This window comes from Mustela nivalis (assembly GCF_964662115.1).
Source record: "Mustela nivalis genome assembly, chromosome: 1".
Classification (NCBI taxonomy): domain Eukaryota; kingdom Metazoa; phylum Chordata; class Mammalia; order Carnivora; family Mustelidae; genus Mustela; species Mustela nivalis.
The window spans coordinates 58,929,629-58,943,286 of NC_139020.1; the positions used below are offsets into that span (position 1 = coordinate 58,929,629).

General features: G+C 42.2%; 1 protein-coding gene across 1 annotated transcript in view; it reads left to right on the forward strand.

The window, feature by feature from the left end:
- Window positions 1-277: 277 nt before the first annotated feature.
- The window catches only part of SIDT1 (SID1 transmembrane family member 1), a 479,838-nt gene continuing 466,457 nt past the window's right edge, over window positions 278-13,658 (forward strand). The window contains exon 1 of the mRNA XM_082738918.1: window positions 278-282. The gene's annotated coding sequence lies outside the window, so the exon portion shown is untranslated. The remainder of the gene's footprint in view (window positions 283-13,658) is intronic.

Genomic DNA, 13,658 nt, shown 5'->3' on the forward strand with positions numbered 1-13,658 from the left:
GTTACTAATCACCCCAATTGAGATAAATGAATATTATAACTAGCTTCACAGCAGTTCGTCTCAGGTTTGTTTTTGTTTTTATTTTTGTTTTTTAACAAAAAAGAAACAGTTTTAAGGGAAAAAAGTTTTTGTGATTTTTAGAACTCATTTTTTAGATGGGAAGAATTGCATATAAGAGATTGTGAACCTAATTAATGGAAAAAGCATATTACGTGTTTGGCACCAGAAAGATAAAGATTTAAATCCCATATGACTGGAGTTGCCTAACTGCTTTAAGGTTCAGTTTCCTCATTTGTGACAATGAAGATTATCATGACTACCTCACAGCATTATTTGGAAGATTAAATGAAACATTGCAGATGCAGCACCTGGTTGGCATAGGATAAGGAGAAAGGGGGGGAAAGGTAGCTGTTAATTTTAGGATATGTGGAAGGATGCAGGAATGAACTAGAAAAATCAAATGTGGGGAGAAACAGGAAACTCAGGTTTGGGGAAGGGGATACTTTAATGGAAAGCCTTATCCTGAGCGTGGGAAAGAGGAGTCTGAAGGATGGACACTTGAGAGTGGACTAGCAAGGTTCCAGGGAAGGCTGGAGCCTCTAAGGCGGTCGTCACGAGCTGTAGCAAGAATTTGACACACTGGAGCTAAAGGATGGGCATAAGGTTCAGCCAGAAAAGTAAAGAACCAGTGTGAGGGAACTGTTTGTGTGCTATCGGTATGTGTCAAGCATCAAGTGAATTTTTCCACTAAGAACACCAGACTTTTACTCATCTGCGTACATGTCTACCCCAAGATTTAATTACACTACATGCCAGGTGACTGAATTCCTCCTGCACCAAAGCCTCCAAGGAGAACTGAGAAGTAAATGATAATAGCTTCTAGGTAATGGCAGCTTACCCAGGGGGCCAGGCAGGGGGCTAGGGCATCTTACCTCCGTTACTTTCTTAAATTCTCACCATGCCGCAAGAGCAGTGTTAGTTACTATATACTAAAATGAGGAAACTGAGGCTCAGAGGGGATAAATGATTGCCCAAGGTCACGTAGCTAGTAGGTAGTGGAGTTGGAATTCACCTCCAAGTCAGACTGATTTCAAGAACTACTACAGTATCTAACTTCCTGCTGGTAAACAAGAAATGTCAGTCATAGATTTTATAAAATCCATAACCTCTCAGTTGCTTTTCTATGGAAGTTGACAGTAATGGAGCTTCTGTGGGGAGGAGCTTGAGTCCCTTTCACCAGAGTACCCCCCCACACACCCCCACCCCCCGCTGACCCTTAGCTATGTCCCAGCTCCACACCAGCACCCCCTAGATGTAGCAGGCAGATGGAGATAGGAACCCACAGTCTTTTTAAGGACCCATGAAAATGTTTCAATGTATTATAAAATCAGGAGAAAAAGGAATATAATGTGTACCAACAGAGTCATAAAGGGTAATTTTAAATAATTTTATATGGAGGAAGGGACACACATAGGCCAAAGTACCTAGGGCCCATGAAAATCACAAGGTGGTCCTGCCTGCTTTCTTAAATAACCTAGAAAGCATATGAAGTATAATTGCAAGCCTTGCATAACACCACCTCCTCTCTCATTCATTTGAAGTTATATCATTCTAGAAATCCTCAAGTAGGAAACATATGCTTCTCTTGGCAGGCTGTTCTCTTTGGCCAACATAAGAGTTGATATAAATATGTCCAAATACTCAGATATACAAATGTGAACAGATACTTAAATCTCAAGATACACAAGCTGTACCCAAGAATTGTGTACCCCAACTTATCCATGGGCATAAATTTACAAGCACCAGGAGCAATGCTAGGAACTTCACTGTAAACACGTTCACAAGTATACACACACACACACACACACTACTCCAACAAAAGACAAATAGACAATCAGCCAAGAAGATCAAATTACTATCCCATGAATAGTTAAAAAGAGAAAAATCCCAGATTTGGAGCCAATCTGCGGTAGGTAAATAAAGGGGCAAGAGGGGGTGGGAAAAAGGATAAAGCTGTGCACATTGAGTCAATGCGTTGATTATTTTTTTTCAAGGTCCAAGACCAGAGTGCTCATTAATGATAACTCTCAGAGATTCCCCAATTAGGCATCCCTTGCTCTTTGAGGGGTTCCAGATCTGCCAGCCCAGCAATAACGTCAGATTTGAGAACTGAGTTGGGGGTTGAGAAAAAGGGAGCAGGTCAATGCTTTGTGAGTAGCTCCATGGTTAAATGCAAGTTCAGCTGCAAAGTCTTAGAAGAACCTATCTCATTAATTGGACCCTTTCACCTCTGTCCTTTCCATTCTTCCCACAATTCTCTCTCCACGGAATGTATCCATGCAAAACAGTTGAAAGAAAGGGATTATCTGCCCTGTTCTTCAAAGCCAAGTTATTTTTGGTTAATTGGGGGTGAAAATGTGAGGCAACCTCTGGGAAAATATACCTTCTAGTCCTGCCTGTTTGGAATCAAATCCCAAATTCATACTGATAAGATGTGTACTCATAAGGGGGCCTCAGGCCTCAGCATGGTCCCTGTAATATTCATTTAACTACAATGTTGGGAGATTTAGCTCCACTGATTCTTTCCACAAAGATACAATGCCACCTACAGAAATAGTAGTAATAGAAATAAGTGATAACGATTATTTCATTTAATCCTCACAGCTCCATGAATTAGGCACTTTTAAACAGAGAAGGAATTTTACAGACAAGGAGACTGAGCCTTGGAGATGTTAGATAATATACCTAAGTTCTTACAGCAAGTAAATTGTTCACATACAGTGTAAGTCAAATCTGTTATTGTTGTATAACTTACCTTGTGTTTTTTTCTCATTGTTATTCACCATTTAGGGTTTGGGTTTTGTTTTTGGCTTTTTTTTTTTTCAAATTTTAACTATTATAAATAATTTAACAATGTACCTCTTGTGCACAAAGCTTTTCTCTTATTTTTGACTATGTTCTTAGAATAAATTCACGAGTAAGATGTCTGTATCAAGTGGTTTAAATATTTTTGTTCTCACTATGTATTACGAAATTGCATTTTTAAAAGTTTTGCTAATTTGCACTACTTTTCTCAGATCTTTTTCAAAAAAATCAATTTGCTGATGAGATTTAGCTGCTTTCTAGCCGCTATTCCATGTTCAATGGTAAACTTTCTTTGAAATTCCATTTCAGTGGCCCATAGCACAGCAAGGCTGTGAATGTGCTGGATTATAATGAGCCCCAAATGGTCTATTACCTCTTACCCCCTTTCCTATTTATTGGCCAATGCCTATAATTCTACCATTAGGGGTGCATCATTTTGGCTTAAGGCTTAGAGTTTTTCTGAAATGACCTCTGGAAGGTGTTACTTCTAAATGGCTACCAACTATTTTTATTCCGTTGTGAAGATGAGGAACCACATTATTTTGAGAAGGAGGAGGAGAAGAAGTCAGGAAACAGTGATTGGAGTTGGAGACAGGGGTGGTGGAAGTTGGGGAAGGACTAAAAGCCAAGAAGAAAGAAAGTGCATATCCTTCCCTGCCCAATCTGTTTTTCTTCTCTGTGCTAATGCAAGGGATTGTAATTTCCATTGATTGATTCATTCACTCATACTATAAAAAATGTTTTTGAGTGCTTACTATGATGTAGACAGCATTATTAATGTGGGACAATGATACATCAGTGAACAAAAGATATGTCTAGATATGGGGTTACTGTCCTACAATGAAAACCACAGAGCTCTGGCAGGCCTTCCTCTCAGAAGTGTCTCATGGTGGGAAGAGTAGATGGCCCTGGAGGTTAAGGCTCACCCTGACTAGCTACCTACTGCTAGATTCAGGCCAGGCCCCTAACTGCTTCACACTGGGTCTCAGTTTAGCAAAATGAAGGGTTTAGATGCTGGGAGGAAGGTCCCCATCGTGCTTTTCATCCCCAATCCCCCTTTTCCACCCCAGCTTGCATTTCTGCCAGTGAGCCCTCCAAGTACACAGCAGGATTAATCCATCAGCTCAGCTGGGCTGGGAGAGGAAGGGAGGCAGGCGGAGGAAGTATCAATGATATTGCACTCCAGTGAGCACTGAAGAGGCTCCATTCATGGGCCAACAAAACCTGGGAGAAGCCCCCGACTTAATCAGCCTAGGAGGCTCCAGCTAGGAACAAAGGAAATCAAAGCCTTAGTTGGCAAACCAGACACAGCTTCTGCAATTTCCCTGAGACCTTAGCCCACTGAGTCCACCAATATGCACACAGGCACACACAAACACACTCACCCCTATGCACACAGACATACAGGCTAAAGGGTTATAGGGTTATAGGTTTCTAGAAGGAAGGGGAGGGCAAAGAAGCAAAATACCTGAGGAATTAGGTGATAGCTGATATGACTGTACAGGAGCCTCATTTTAGTACACTTAGGCCACACTCTAGGAATGTTTATAGTTTAAATTTTTAAAAATCAAGATCCTTTTTACATGTAAATAATCAAGGAACACTTTGATAAGGTTCAAAATGAAACTCTTGCTTGGACTTCTACATAAAACCTTTTAGGGTACTGGAGTTAAGTTTCTTACCATATTATAGCACTTGTGATGCTTTGTACCATGCCTTTCCATAAACTAAAGCTATGCTGACATCTCAACTATCTAGACTATCCGACATCCATCTAGTAAAGTATGCGCTGCCCCATTTTATGACAGGGAAAACTGAGATTGTGTTTCATATGGCTGCTTTAAGTCTGTAGGATGCTGCTGTGATTACCTGGGCCAACTTCATGAACAGGCGTGATTGTTGTCCATGAGCTGATGGTGGTGCAAATGAGCAGACTGTCATCATTTTTCCATAGGTAAGTGCCCGAATGAGGACTGGCAGTTAGGATGCCACTCACAGAGCAACTGGTAATTTTCCATGCTAATCTCAATGCCTTTGTCAGATGTTGAAAGTAACTGGAAGATTATATTATTGGGCTGACTCATAAAATTCATTAATTACTTGGTTTTGTTTTGTTTTGTACTCACATGGTTATGTGTGTGGGGTGTGTGTGTGTGTGTGTGTGTGTGTGTGTTTGTTTTAATGTGACCTTCTGCTGCCCTGTACTATCACAAATTGCATCTTTCTGAAGGAAGTCTGAGGACGTTTGCATACATGACTATGTATCAGTAGCACTTCAGTGAATGGGCATTGTCTTTGAGAACTTGCTTGAGTTGTCAGCAGGGTTTTGTGAGGTCTTCAACAATGATATTTACTAAATAGCTTCAGAGTAATATTTCTGGCTGAAAAGTCTAACATTAAAATGAAAAGAATTTTGCAAGCAAAGAATACAGTTTATTGTGTTCAGTTATTTCTCCATAAAGAATGGATAAGAGATGGGGGGGGGCTTAAAAATGTGTGTTGAGCTGCCATGACTGGTAGATGATGAACAAGGTTTCCTCTTTTAAAATATGATACTCGTGGCCCCAACTTATGGTAGGAAAAACCATGGAAAAGATGTTTCTTTTTCTTGGATTCAGCTATTTCCCTGTTCTGTGCTTGTCTCCCTGCTAGTGACTTGTTTTTACCTAGGAATTAGGTGACCCTTGGCATTCTAACAAGGTGTTCTCCATGTAGCTCTACCCTGGGATGATTCGCCTGAGCAGTACACCTGACTTAGGACAAATCCACTTCCCCACCTTCATCAATACTTTCCAGCTCAAGTCCCATTTTCTAGTCCAGGTATGGCTTCCTGATAATTGGATAATTTCAGGCATTGTCCTCAGAACAGAAAACTTTGGGGGCCAAAGAGCCCTCAACACAACACTCCTCTCAACTCCTCGTGGAGGATCTGCTTGGGAGTTGAATCTGGCACCTTAAGTCCTCTATTCTCCACATCACAGAAGGAGCCAGAGCCCTTGGCTGGGCTTATGACCAAAGCAGAGGGAGCTCTTGTAGTTGTAAAGCTATTTTGAAGTTTTGTTTTGCAAAGATAGACCTTCTGGTGGCCCATTGTTTCCTAATAGTTCCCTTTCCACTCTCAGTGGTGTGCATGCAAATTATCCAGCAACCTTCAGGCCCCTCCTTCACCACTTGTCTGGCCTTCCTGCTCAACTCTTTCCAGGTGAAAACACAGCCTCTGCAGACCTGCCAGCACCCCCCCCCCAAGTTGACACCTCCATCTCCAAAGTTACTTCCTGCTTTGGTGGCATCTTTCATTGGAAGGAGCTGGAGGTGTCTTGCCCAACCAATACACAGTGGGCAGAGCATATATATCAGCAGAGTTGAACAGACTGCCAGGAAAAGGATGGACTCCTTCTGCTGAAAAGTTCCACTAAAACTTAGCCTGCATCTAGGACAGTGATCTTCCAAGGGTGGTCTAAGGCTCACAGTGGGCTATGAGGATCTACCTTGTGAGCCTTGAAAGAATTAAAGCATCTTTGTGGGAGAGGTATCTTCATATGGTAGAAGAAGGACTAAGTGCCTTTTACCATAGTCAAAAAAGTTTGAGAACATTGGAGAGAAGTATAGTCTTGTCAGGAAGCAAGATAAGGTCATTTACTTTGGCATGATGAAGACACTCTCAGAATGGAGGGAGGGAGGCAAGCTTCAGAAGTGACTCTGTGGTAAAAAGCTTTTCTATACTCTTATCAAGTCAGGGGCCAGGAAAGCTTCTGTCTGGGAGGGTGCCTGAGTGGGTGTCCCAGAGTTTTCCTCTGCAGAGCCCCTTATTCTTTACCTCTTATGGCTGATAACTTCCCCTCATACACCCCACTCTTCAGACAGATATGTTCTTTCCCAAAAGCTTCTTCAAACAGTGTGCATTCTGTAAGGGTCAGAGCGATGCCATATTTAGCCAGAGCAATGCCATCCCGTTAAACAGTGATTTTGTTGTTCATGCAGTAAAACTTAAACTGTCCCTGTCCCCCCTCCCACTAGGGGACTTACTTAAAAACAAGTCCTGGAAACCAGTCCCAGGTAACAAAGCCCAAATACAAGGGTGGGTCAGGCCAGGTGGAGGTATCCAATCGGTGGGGGCGCATACTGTATCCCTAGCTACCAAGGAGTATGGGCCCCGCCCTTTGGGTGCCCTTTGGGCACCAGTTCTGACCAAGGTGATAGGCTAGTTCAAATATCTACTATAGGGTAAATTGTAATTCAACTGGTCACTTACGCGTGACCTAGCATGACTGTGCAGCTTTCTCTGTGTTACAATCTCATTGGCCACCTGTGTGTGGCCACGCCCAATCACATGGCCTTTGCCCTTAAAGGCTAGTCTGTAAGGCAGAGAGGGGTCGCCTCTTTGCAAGAGACAGCCCTGACCGGTCAGTTTGATTCTCGATGCTTGCCGCAAAATAAAGCTTTGCTTGACCTTCGCTTTGTATCAGTCTCGCTCCTTTGACCATGGGCCCAACACATTTCCTTGGTTGGGTTCTCAGTGCTGTCCCACCTGCTTCCCTGAGATTTCTCCTAGTTCATTTTAATCGGAACACTATGTATTCCCAAGCCTTTGACTCACACATTTAGAGATGATTTCCTGCTTTACTGCCACAGGAGTCTAATCACATCCATTGTGTATGGATTTTAATAATTTAACTCTTTGAGCAAACTGTATTTCCAAAGTCTTAGAATGTATCTGCTTGTGGTCTCAGGCCCTACAATGTCTTCTAATCCTGTGGTCTATTGGAAGGAACAAACTATCCCCAAATCACAGTTTCTAAGTGGCAGAGATAGACACTGAATTAGTACATTTTGTTTATTATCCCTCCTCTGAATTAGGGAGGGATAATAAACCCTTCAGTGAGGGCAGCCCTAGACATTCTCCCCATACGGCTCATATAGAGCTGGAATGATATTTGGCAGAGTCCCCTAACAGCAACTTCTGAAAGCAGCTGCCAATAAATGCGTGCACAGACTGAAAAGTTAGCAACCCATCCCCCTGCATCTCCTCCTTATGGAGGAGGTGTGGGTGTAAGATGAGTAAAAGATGAGTAAGACACAGTGTGTGCACTCTTGGGACTTGTAGTCTAATGATGGCAAGAACATTGCTTGGTTCCAGGAACCAAGTGGTTTCTGGAACAAGTTATGGGATAATGACTGGCAAGAAGGAGAAGGAACATTTGGAATCACCTGGAGACACATTCAATCTTGCAGTTCTTCCAGAAGCCCTTTTCCCCTTCTTCCTCCTTCTCCTTGCCCTCCCACTCTTTCCTCACGGCCTGTGGTTATTGACCTGTCTGAGAACTATGGTCACTGCTTTCCAGAATGAGTCATTCCCACCCACCCCCTCACAGGGAGCAGTGCTCCCTCCTTGAAAGGAACAGGGATCTTCAGATTAAGTGTAAATTTAGGCTGATTGGTTGATGGATTTTTTTAAAGAAGTTAAAGAGTGAAAACCCTTATTTGCATTACAAATGGCCTTTACCACTCTTTTTTAAAGCACAAGGAAACTCAGTTTTTAAAAATGAATCTACCCTCCTGTTGTTAAACTCCAGGGCTAGAGCATTTGGACTAGTGAGGGAGAAAAAGCAAGTACACTTGCTTGCTTTAAAAAGCTAGCTAGCAGGGGTGCCTGGGCGGCTCAGTGGGTTAAAGCCTCTGCCTTCCTCTCAAGTCATGATCCCAGGGTCCTGGGATCGACCCTGCATCAGTCTCTCTGCTCCGCAGGGAGCCTGCTTCCTCCTCTCTCTCTGCCTATACCTCTCTGCCTACTTGTGATCTCTGTCTGTCAAATAAATAAATAAAATATTAAAAAAAAAAAAAAAAGCTAGCTAGCAGAGTTGTATTCATTTTAGCTAAAGTAAATTCCAACCGAGTGAAATGCCCCAAGAACAGGCATCCCTACATATTCTATTGTCCATAAAATGATAATCCAACATATTATGAATTTGGCAAATATTTAGTGTCAGTTGCCTTACTGATCCCTGGAAATACAGCTCAAGACACAGTCTCAACCCTGCTGGTTGCTTGAAGATGCTTCTTCAAAGTAAAAAAGCACAGCTTCCCAAATGTTTAGCCAGAACTAAAACCCACTCTCTCTCTCTCCTCTCCATCCACTGTCTGTCACTCCCTCTCATTCTATGTGCGTGCATGCGTGCGTGTGGGAGGGGCTTCCTCCTTTGTGTCTTTCTAACCTTCACCCATCTTTTTCTCTCCCCTCACACTGGTGATAGTCATGGTGGAGTATGTTAGCACCTACCACACTGACAACCAGGCATCACTTTGTATGATCCATGATTTGCTACACAGTTTCAGTCAGGATAAACTGGGTTATGCTGTAGTAACAACTCTGAAATCTTAGTGGCTTAAAACAATGAGGATTTATTTTTCACTCAAGAAATATATTCATCATAAGCTGGCAGGGATCTTTGCTTTTTGTATTTACTTAGAGACAGAAGCTGATGGAGCAGCTCCCGTCTTGAATGTTGCTGGCTATTGTAGCAAAGGGGAAAGAAAGCTCTGAAAAGTCTCAAAAACAGGCTCCAGGATCCAGCTTGGAAGTGTCACATGTCACTTCCACACAAAATTTAAAGACTGTATCTAGTTACAAAGCTCCATCCAACAATAAAGAAGCCAGGCATTTCAATCTTAACTCTGTGCCCAGAACTGAGGAAAATGGAATATTTGCCAAATAGCAGTAGTGACTACCTACAATGGTGTGTAGTGGATTGGACAGATGCTTATCCAAACCCTAAGATGCTAGGCTACTAGGCAATTTCAGCCTCACCATAGTGAATTCTGTCTCCTCAGCCTCAAAGAAAAATAGGAAAATTATGACTACCACTAAGTCTCCATAATAGTCTGATTCCAGAGTGACACTTCATGCTACCAAAACCAAGCTGATTTGGATCTGCATTTTGGTCTCACCATTTACTACCCATGTGAACTCAGGCAAATTTTTTTAACTTTTCTGGTTCACAGTTTCCTCATCCATAAAAAGGACTAACAAAAGCTTACCTCATAATTTTATTGTTGTGATATACTGACTGAGATAAATCATGTAAATTCCTTTTTTTTTAAATATTTTATTTGTTTATTTAACAGACAGAGATCACAAGTAGGCAGAGAGGCAGGCAGAGAAAGAGGAAGAAGCAGGCTACCCGTGGAGCAGAGAGCCTGATTTGGGGCACAATCCCAGGACCCCAAGATCATGACCTGAGCCGAAGGCAGAGGCTTTAACCCACTGAGCCACCCAGGTGCCCCAATCGTGTAAATTCCTTAGTACTCCATAAGTGGTCCCCACTATTGTGAGTGTTAGGATTGGAATACAAATAAATATGCCTCCATGACTGAGAGAAATCATGTAGCAAATCTGAAGGATATTTTAAAGTTGTACCTTTTCCTTGAGACACTCTACTAGGTGTCCAGAAAAGGAGTGCGGGCAAGATATGCAGGAGTAGCAACAATGATGCTCACAAGAAAAGACCTTGGTATGAAATTCCGCTACATGCACTCCTAAATACCTTCTAAGATTAGAGTGTCTTCTCTCATCTCAAACCTTTATTGAGTGCCTCCTATGCATGGGTACTTCACATGTATTATTCCATTTGTTGTGATGAACCCTCAGCTCATATCTGTATACCCCTTTAGTGAATGGAGCACACGCTCTGGTGTCACACTGCCCAGATTAAAATTTGAACTCTAGGGGTGCCTGGGTGGCTCAGTGGGTTAAAACCTCTGCCTTTGGCTCGGGTCATGATCCCGGGGTCCTGGGATCGAGCCCTATGTTGGGCTCTCTGTTCCGCAGGGAGCCTACTTCCTCCTCTCTCTCTCTCTGCCTGCCTCTCTGCTTACTTGTGATCTCTGTCTGTCAAGTAAATAAATAAAAATTTTAACTCTACCAATAACCAGCTATGTGACCTCAGACAACTTACTTTACCACTGGTCCATCTGTAAAATGGGAATACTAACTACATGTCACAAATTGTTAAATTAATTTGATGAGACCATGTATGTAAAAGGCTCAGTCCCATGCTTGGCATGTAATAAGGGCTCAGTGGATGTTATTTAGAATCAAGACTCTAAAAACCTAAGTCCCTTGCCCAAGATCACACAGTTAGTAATTAGCAAGATTTTAAACTCTGGCCTTTGCAAATTCAAAGCACATGTGCCTGCATCTTACACATTATTACATTATTTCCACTCATGCAATTACCCTTAGGACAGCATCACTCTTCTGAAATTTGGGGCAGGCAGTTCTCAGGCATAGTTGAAGAAAAGCAAGAAATCATGCAGAGGCAGACTCTGATGGTGACAGTAAGTAAGTGGAGTCATTCCATGTTCAATCCTGTTCCAAACAGTCTCCAAAAGTTGCTTTAGTCTGAGACTTGGGAGGGGCTACTTCCCAGGTTTTGATGACCTGGTATTAGGTACCTGTGGGCCATCAGGCTCTTCCCTGTTTTCTCACTTATTCTTCACACAGACTTTTTTTTTTTTTTTTTTAAGATTTATTTATTTGTCAGAGAAAGAGAGAGCACCAGCAGTGGGGAGTGGCAGGCAGAGGGAGAAGCAGGCTTCCCACTGAGCAGAGAGCCCAACATGGGACTGGATCCCAGACCCAGGACCCTGGGATCATGATCTGAGCTGAAGGCACTGCCCTACCCACTGAGCCATCCAGATGTCCCTTCACATAGACCTTTAAAGGAAGTATTTCTTTTCCCCATTTTTTTCGGGAGGAGACTAAGGTTCAAAGGGTTAACTAAGTAATGTACCCAAAGTCATGCAGGTGGAAAAAGGCAAAACCTCTGAAAGATAAATTAGGTTGAAAAACATTTTCATAATCTTATTTTTAATATCTCCAGATTGTCAGGATAATAAGTGCTCATTAAGGAAAGTGGGGAAAGTGATATGAGGTATAAAGTAGCAGGGAAAATCATCCATGACTCTGCCACCCGAAGTCAATCACTATCAAGTCCTTTAGTATATTTCCTTCAGGTCTTTTTTCTACATTTCTTTTTCATTATGTGGTTAATATCGTACTGAACAATATTTAAAGCTATGTTTTAGGAGACCAAGAATGAATTCAGTAGGCATTTCTAGTTAATATAACAAAATCTCTGGTTAGAAGACTTTGGGAGCTGATAATAATAGCTGCCATTTATTTCCACATGCTTGGCACTGTGCAAAATGGTTTTAATTAAAGTATCTCTTTTTATCCTAGACCTATGAAGTAGGTATTATATAATCAAATAATTAGAATCTTTATTTTAATGCATTCCTTTTTTTTTTTTAAGAGAAAGAAATAAAGGACAACAGATGAGCTGATTGATCTAATTTATTTTACAAACCCAAACAAAACACTGCCAGGTTGTGGCCTGTGGTCACCATAAGTTCTCTCCTGTTTTCCACCCCTTTCCTTCTGCTGTACAGGGGGTACTGGTGTCCATGATGGATGACCACAGTGATGACTCAGAAGCATCACAGATTCAGGGTGTTAATGACATTTCTGTCCCTTGGCTTGTGTCTGGATAGACCAGCATGTAAGTAGCCCAGCTTAGGGGACCACTCAGCAGGTATGAGAAACAAGCAATGAACCACATCTCCCAGTGTGACCTGGATCATGTTCTAATTTCCTCCTTTGGTTGTTTTTGGCGGCTCTTCAGTAGCTCTCTTGTCCCTGGATCTGGACTGCAGGACTGCCTTCTCTATAGCCCTGAGAAACTTCCCTGACCTGCCACAGACTGGATGGAAAATAGTAGCAGGTTGCCTTGGTGAGGGGGTGGGGGAGGGTGGTCCTTGCACTGTAGGATACGAAGAAAAAGATAGGAGAGAAAAAATCTTTTTGCACTTAATGAAAGTGTTCTCAGTCAAGTAAAATCTAAAAATAGCCTCTGTGTGATAAGAACACCTGACCCCTAAAGGTCCAAAAGGGAGATGTTAGGGGAGGGTCTGGCTGCAGAGATGCTAAAGGTCAGAAGCAGACTTTGAGGCTTTATTGTTGTATATGTTTAAATACTAGGTCTGTGTTTTGATAACTGAACTTGCTAATAGCCAGCCACTTGAATTGCTGCTTCCAACTCTTTGTTTGTTTTAAATAAGAAGATTCAGCCAGTAATAATGGGAGGAGCTGCAAATGACTTCCCCAGTTGGGAGTGCCTCCTTGTTTTTCCTTCTGCCTGGGCATGCTGATGTGCAGGCCACACTCACAGACTCAGACATCTGAGGATATAGCCTAAGGGAGCCCTCCATCTGTATATTTATTTAAGAGGTGTGTATAAGAAGGCCCTCAAGTACCAAAATATATAGATAACTGTGGGTAAAAGCAGGACTTCTGTTGGGAGAGTTTAAATACCCTATTTCTCCCGTATTCATTTCTTTCTTCTTTCATTTGGCAAACCTTAAGTGAGCACCTAGTGTGAAAAGCACTATGCTCTTTGCTGTGAGACAGCTGAGATTTCTTTAAAAATGGGCCTTTACTCCTCCCCTTCAAAAACTTACTATCTGGTGGGAGTACTCTGATCGTCTATTAAAGCATACCCAAGTCACCCATAGTGAAAGGTACTATAGGAAAAATGTTTAAGGAATGATACTGAGGATAGGTGTTGTAGGAATCCAGAGAAGTAAATGTCCACTTCTAGCTCAGAAGACACTGAGGAAGATAGGTACAGGGGAAGGAGTGGGCTAGAATAGAACAGCAAATATTCAGAAGCCAAAAAAAGAAAAGAAAAGAAAAGTCTGGTACACCAGAAGACTGGTTTATCAGGTGAAGAATCACA